The sequence below is a fragment of the Camellia sinensis genome, chromosome 13 (genome assembly GCF_055761805.1).
Source record: "Camellia sinensis isolate YWXY chromosome 13, ASM5576180v1, whole genome shotgun sequence".
NCBI classification, from domain to species: domain Eukaryota; kingdom Viridiplantae; phylum Streptophyta; class Magnoliopsida; order Ericales; family Theaceae; genus Camellia; species Camellia sinensis.
In genome coordinates, this window is record NC_138973.1 from 1,213,930 (window position 1) to 1,221,472 (window position 7,543).

At 46.9% G+C, this 7,543-nt stretch overlaps 1 long non-coding RNA gene across 1 annotated transcript; it reads left to right on the top strand.

Annotated features, from left to right (window-relative positions):
- Positions 1-1,597: 1,597 nt before the first annotated feature.
- LOC114289688 (uncharacterized) lies at positions 1,598-4,151 on the top strand. The gene is made up of 5 exons (XR_003638687.2): positions 1,598-2,244; positions 2,444-2,605; positions 2,688-3,224; positions 3,310-3,408; positions 3,646-4,151. It is a non-coding gene; the product is annotated as an uncharacterized LOC114289688 (long non-coding RNA).
- The last annotated feature ends 3,392 nt before the right edge of the window (positions 4,152-7,543 follow it).

The following is a 7,543-nucleotide window of genomic DNA, read 5'->3' on the forward strand; positions in this document are numbered from 1 at the left end:
CAAGAAAAGCATAAACACGTGTAAGTAAAGCATGCGCGACAACGCAAGCAATGTGCAAAGCAAGGAAAGCATAAACACATGTAAGTAAAGCATGCGCGACAACGCAAGCAATGTGCAAAGCAAGGAAAGCATAAATACATGTAAGTAAAGCATGCTTGACAACGCAAGCAATGTGTAAAACAAGGAAAGCGAGATGTGCATGACAATGCAAGGAAATGTGTGCGACGACGCATATAGTGTGTGCATAACAATGCGACAACAAAGAGAGGCACATATTCAACGGAAGCATGGTAAAGGCATGTTATTCGCGATGTTGAGATACAACTTCAAAGCAAGATGAGGCATGCTTAATGCTAGAGCAAAAAGACGTATAACAAGCGCGCTTGTTACAAGCATGACAAAACATTGTAATGCAAAGTATTCAAAACAATTTCTAAATCTCGCAATATACAACAGGATACAAAAAAGGATACATCTTGTGCGTATCAAGTGCCGCACACGGAAGACACGGTTCGAGGTCAACACGAAGGCCGGTTAAGCTTCAAAAGTGTACTTTCTTGCACTGTCTTGAGAGATAAGGGTACCAATCAACACAATTGACCCAGACAAGGGCATTGGAGTTGCATCGACCACAAGGGGAGGCCATCGACCACAAAAGTAGATCATCGGCCAAAAATTTAGCCGGTCGCCTAACAATTTGGCCAATCGGCCAAAAATGGCAATTTTGGGGCAGTTTTGTCCATTCACCGCGGGTCTTTAAATATAGGGCCTCAAACCCTATTTCCTCACTTCCTCAAGCTCAAAAATCACTCCTCTCTCTCTCTAGGTGATTTTCGTCCCTTCGATTCGTGTTGTTCCCTTGTTTTCGAGCCTCCCACGACGTTCGATTTGCGAAACCCTCTTCGTTTTACACACTTTGAACCGAACGAAACTCGTTTTCGGTGCCACATTCTCGATTTCCACAACTTGGGGTTTGTTTCTCCTGAGTTTACCTCGATCTTCGTGCCTTTTTAACACACCAACCTTTTCTCTCATTTTCACCCCTTGGGGTTGACTTTTGGGTTGACTTTTTGCATTTTCACCCGTTTTCCATATCCTCGGCCATTTTTGCACCCTTCTTGAGATGGCAGACGACATTCCACGGGGTGGGACTCCCCCAAAGATGGATGTGGATCTCGAGGTCGAGCTCCTACCTCTTAGCATTCGACCATTCGATTCGGCGACCTACAGGCCGGCGATACACATACTGCCTCCCGATAGCATCTGTCAGTTCAGGAGCTACGCGCGAGGTGTGCCACTGGAGCTCCTGCTTTGCGAGCCAGACTCGCACCTTTCCTACGGCGCTGCTGAGGTACATTCTTCCCCTCTTTTATTTTCTGCAATGTAGATTGTACACTTCGGATAGCCAGTACTGTTCTGTAACTGATTAACCCAAACACACTGATATATGACATGCTTAGTTCACCGTGAGCACACCCACACCCGATATTTGTGTAAACTCGGACACATGCACACAAACTGCATTTTCATTAACTCTGAACGCATTCAGACACTATATATCTAATACTACATCGCATCTGTTTGTCTTTGAACACAGGGAGATTCCCATGCCTTTCGGGAGTATGGGAATACCATCGCCCGAGGTTGGTACATGGAGCTGCCCGATGCGGTCTGCCACATTGTTGATCAGGCCGGCTTCGGCACCTTCTGCATGGGACTCTCGCTCCTCACTGCAAGTAGGCCCCTTCTTGGCATGCTAGTGGAGAGGTGGTGGGACACCATCGATTCCTTCCACATTTCTGCTATAGGGGAGATGACGATGACCCTCTTCGACTTCTCCATGCTCACAGGCATCGGAGTAGGGGTGACCCGATTCCCTTTGACACTGACATGGATGAGTGGGACACTACCCAGATCTACCTGCTTGGCACTCGGTCACCTCTCTCCTAGCCAGGGTTCGTGAGGTATTCTTGGTTCGAGGACCACTTCAGGGTACAGGCGCCCACGATCCGTGAGGAGGTGGAGCAGTATGCCCGTGGATTCATCATGTTTTTGTTGGGGACCACCCTTTTCGCCGACCGGGTGAACACTGTTGCCCTTTATCTGCTGAGCACATTGGTGGACATGACGCGGATCCGGCGCTACGACTGGGGTGGCGCAGGCTTGCCCACACTTTATGGATATATGAGCTCATCCTCTCGACACAGCGGACATTTGCTCGGAGGCTACTGGCGGGCCTGGGAGGTACACCTTTCCTTCTTCTTTACAGTTCTGCTTTACACTATTTGTACACCACACACACTGCATACACGCAATCTGCTTTACATTGGCTGTACATTGCACACACTACACAATACACTGCACACATTCTCTGATTTCTGCTTTATCTGCATTTTGTTTTATCTGATAAGCATACTCACTGTTGTCCTTTTACACTCTGCAGTTGTGGGTGTATGCCTACTTTTCGAGTCTTGCCCCAGTGCCGGATGTGGAGATCTCCCTCGACGTTCCATATTCTCATCGCTATAACGTGAGGTGTGAGCGGAGGCCACGGGAGTCTTTCCTGTTTTTTCGCAGATACTTCGACACCATCACTGCCATAGAGGTATTTCAAACATTGCAGTTTATTTAAGCTTCACTTTACATTATACTTTCAACAGCAGATAACAAAGCAGATCACCTGGCAGCCCTGGGCCGCATTGCCGGACGCGGGGAGGGACCAGTACGCAGGTGCTCAGAAGACTGCCCGGTTCAAGATTTGCTAGAGGGTCCAGTCTACTGGGCTTGGTATTTCGGAGAGCGCTTCTTGAGGTAGACCCTCGGCCTACCAGAGCAGATAGTTCCAAGGCCACCTCTTACCCATACAAGGGCTACCGAGAGGTACACCCTGGAGAAGATGATGGACTTCACTATCGGCTGGGATTCGGACCTTTTCCGAGATGAGGGCGACTACACCGAGTTCATCTAGGCTTATCTCATGTGGCCTTTGACCGGTGCTCGCCGAGTCGAGAGAGAGAGGCCTGCAACGCCAGCGGCAGGAGCAAGGGCACTGAGGGCGACCCAGGCCCATAGCACGAGTGGGTCCTAGAGGAGACAGGGAGTCGGGTGGGCCAGCACTGCCCACCACCATGACATGCCGAGGACAGGGTGGGGAGACTTACCAGATACCCATTGCTCCTCCTCCGGCTGATCATGAGCTTGTCGGAGTTCGCGACTCGACCCCGGTATGTACCATACTTTTCATTCCGTACAGTCATTTCATTTCATTTGATATCCCGCAGAATACTAATGACTTTAGCACTTTTGCAGGCCTCCGTAGAGTATACTGGACAATCCCTGGAGCTGGCAGCCTCAGGGATGTGGATGCTGCAGAGGAGCATCGACCCGTTGGCCATCTATGGTATCCTAGTAAGTTCCTTCAAACTCAGTCCCAAACTTTGCACAGTCTGTTCCATACATGATCTGATGCATCACTTTATCGATACGGCACTTGATACGCTGCACTCACATACCACTCACGGCACTGATACACTGTATCTCACATACTGCTCACAGCATTACTCACAACATTCATATATTGTACTCGGTATTCATACTCGACTTTTCATAGCATAACTGATGCGTTTGCCAATTGTTCGTTTTCAGGCCCCATTCTAGGTGTCGGCCACAGGGGGTGCCGCAACGGGACCATCAGTGCCTCCCAGGGCAGCCGGGGGCGCCAGACGATGGATGACGATACATAGCCGGGGCAGGCACAGGCGTACTCATGCTGAGAACAGTTCACGGCAGCTTACCCCAGATGATGATGAGTCTGATGTCGAGGCAGAGTCGTCTCAGGATGAGGCTGGGGATGGCTCATACAGCGGAGGTGACGGCGATGATCCTGGACCTTCGTCCAGGAAGAGGACGATGACAGACTCTTGCACTTGAGGCGACTGGCACCGATCCAGACATTTTGTTGATTCATATGTTGCTTTTCTTTCTTTTGCTTTATTCAGACATTTTATTGCTTTTCTCATTTTTTGTTTTATTTTCCTTTTTACTAGCAGTTTTGCACATTGTACTGCGTCAGGGAGATTTTATTTTCTTCAAAACTATGTGCTTTTGCAAAAGGAAATATGATGGAATGAAACAACTCTTTTGTTGAAAAAGTGTTACATTTGTACATTTTATGTATCGCATCGCATCACATCGCATTGCATTACACAACAATGTAAATGAGATTGAACTTTTGTTTTGAAAACTAAACACTCGAATTGCATTAATCAGGTAGTGAACCAACCAACTAACAACAAAACAACTCGATAAGCAAAGCAAAGAACTTGACAAGCTAATCAAATGTAAATACAACTCGATAAGCAAAACAAAGACTTAAAGAAAACAAAATACAACTTAATAAACAAAAGTACAACAACTCGATAAACAAATTGAAGTAACACAGGCGCGACTTCGAAAATCATCACCAAAAGGCATTTATAGTGGAACCAATCACAAGTTCTCAGCCTATTCAACACATAGATAGCTCATAGAACAAGGGGAGAGGACATCGGCCAAAGGGAGAGGCCATCGGCCATAAGAAATGGCCATCGGCCATAATTACTAGTCGATCGGCCAAAAAAGATGGTCGGTCGGCACTCTTTTTGGCCGATCAGCCAAAAATGGCAAGCACCTCCAGAATGTTGACACCTGTCTTCCACTCAATACCCTATCTTCTACAAAAGCCCCAGTTTCATAGTTTTCTCCATTTCAGTTCAGTTTTTGCACCAAATGGAAGCATTTCTTGTCCAAAATCTCACAAATTGGATTGCCAGCTTAGATGGTTCGGAAAAACTGAATTTTCGGGGCTTCGGCATAAATGCAATATTCACGTTGAGTCGCACCCCGCTGTGTTTTCCGTTCCTTCATGCTGCGGCAAGGTTTTGGAATCCGGTAACACACATCTTTAGCTTTGGCGGACAAGAGATGTGTCCCACTTTCGAGGATTTCCAAGCTTTAATAGAATCCGAGCACAAGGAGGAAATCTTGCCTCAATTCTGCTTTGGCCACGTCCAAGCCTTAGGACAGATGTGTGGACTCACTATGTATGATGCACGGTCTTCAATACATGATGGAGAATTGGACATCCCCAGCTTGGTTCATTTGTTTTTTGATGCTGGTGACCGCGGTGACCATCATTGGCAGAGTTTTAGGCGACATGCACTTTGCTTGTGCATGCTATCTCATTTCTTGCTTGCCTCAGGCTTCGGAGGGTCTAGCGTTTGTTTGATTGAGGTTGCCGAAGGCTTGAAAGGAGGCAAGAGCTGCATTGCCATGACACTAGCTGAGACGTTGATGGGCTTGGATGCTTTCCATCGCCGGGAGACGACTAGGTTCGCGGGGAGTCCACTACTACTGCAGGTAATGTTTCCCATCCCATCTCATATATGTTTCTCAAATCAGTCGGCCCTCAGGCTCGATTTTTCTCTCAAAACCCTTTTTTCACTTTTCTCTCAACATACACCACTCTATTCTTTAATCTCTCATTTTTCATCCCTCCCCAGGTATGGTTGATGGACAAGTTGAGAGTTGTGGACTCATGCCCGGCATATTCAGCTCGTAGCTATTTCTTCCGACGACGTCTAGTTGATGCCCCTGATGAGGGATGGTGGTGCAACTGGATGTGCAGTTTGTCCACAGACCGCATTGTTTGGCGCTACCCTTGGCTTAATTTATCGGCGATGAGCTACAGCATGTCCCGGCAAACTGGGATTCAGTTGATTGGCCTGACACACTATGTCTTCTATTTTCCATTCCGATTCTGGCGCCAGTTTGGCCATGATCAGACCTGCTCGGAGGAGGGCATAGAGTACCCTGCTGCATTTCCGGTCTAAGGCACACAGTTAGCTCGGTATGCCACAGCATGGAGGACGAGAGAGCTTCTGGCCCCCGCTCCCATTTTCAGTTGTACCCTCTCTGATGAGTGCATAGCTTGGCTTGATGAGGAGGTGCAGATCAGGCCCACTTTGGCATCAGAGGCTTCCACAAGCTCTGGAAGGGGAGGCAGGAACACCTGACTATGCCCCAGATTTATTTGCTTTAATCAGTACTTTCAAGTTTTCTTTATGAATGTAATAAAAAGCAACTTCAATTTATACTCAAGAGTAGGAGAACTCTATGTTGAAATCAATGAAATTGAAGGTTGTGGGTACTGAAAATTTTTCGTTTGGTCCAAAAGTGGTCTAAGTTGTAAAAAGATTAATTTGAGCAAAATCAACTTTTATTAAAACTTTTCAAAACCATTTTTGATATGGATCAGAACTGGACACTCCTGAGATCTATCACTGAGATGTACAACCCCGGATCCCAACAACTGGAAAGTTACCCCTAGTCTGAATAGCATTGCACTGGAGATCACAACCGAGCTCTTGAATGCAGAATAGACAAAGATGACCAATATGATCGCACGGATAAAGTTGATCGAGGAAGTGTTTATGGCTGGACTTCATGATGAAGTTGCCTACGTATCCTGAAGATGGGAATCAAGCCTTACATAGTTCGGCTTGGGTTCACTCGTGTATTAACACTCTCATTTTGCGCTTTAACTTTTGCCAAGGTCGCCCTTTTCGGGTTTTCAACCTTGCGAGCTTAGTTTTTATTATTTTAAATTTTTTTTGCTCTAACTTTTGCATAGGTTACCCTTTTGGGTTTTTGGCCTCGCGAGCCACTCAGGGAAAGTATTTCTTCAACTTGTCCATGTTGATCGGTTGGGAGAACTCTACGCCATCTAGGTCCATCAGAACGACAGCTCCACCCGACTAGATAGACTCGATGATGTAAGGACCAGTCCAATTAGGTCTGAACTTGCCCCTAGGGTCGTGGATGGGAGCTCGGTTGTCTTTGAGCACCAAATCTCCCTCTTTCAAATTCCTGGACTTAACCTTCTTGTTGAAAGCCCTGGCGATTCTTCGTTGATAACCCTGAACATGGTACAGTGCTTTCAGCCTCCTCTCGTCAAAGAGCATGAGTTCTTCGAACCTGCTTTGCTACCAATCTGTCTCAGCTATCTGACACTCGGCCAACACCCATAATGACAGAACCTCAACTTCGATAGGCAGAACAACCTCCATCCCATAAACCAAGGAATATGGAGTTACCCCAGTAGAAGTTCGAATTGAAGTTCGGTGGCCCCACAGAGCAAATGGCAGCTTATCTGGCCAGTCCCGGTAGGTTTCCAACATTTTCTGCAGAATGTGCTTGATGTTCTTGTTGGCGGCCTCAACAGCTCCATTGGTCTGCGGTATGTAGATGACTTATGAAAGGTCACATTGTACTTGTCCAACAAGTCGACCACTTCTTTCTTGAAGTGGGAACCATTATCTAAAATGATCTCGTTCGAGACCCTGTAGCGACAGATGATGTTGTTCCTGATGAACTTAGCAACATGCGATGCCTTTAATACCGCATAAGATTGGGCCTCAACCCACTTCGTAAAATAATCTATCACGACCAGAATGAACTTATGCCCATTAGACCCCTTCGGAGTGACAGCCCCAATCACATCAAT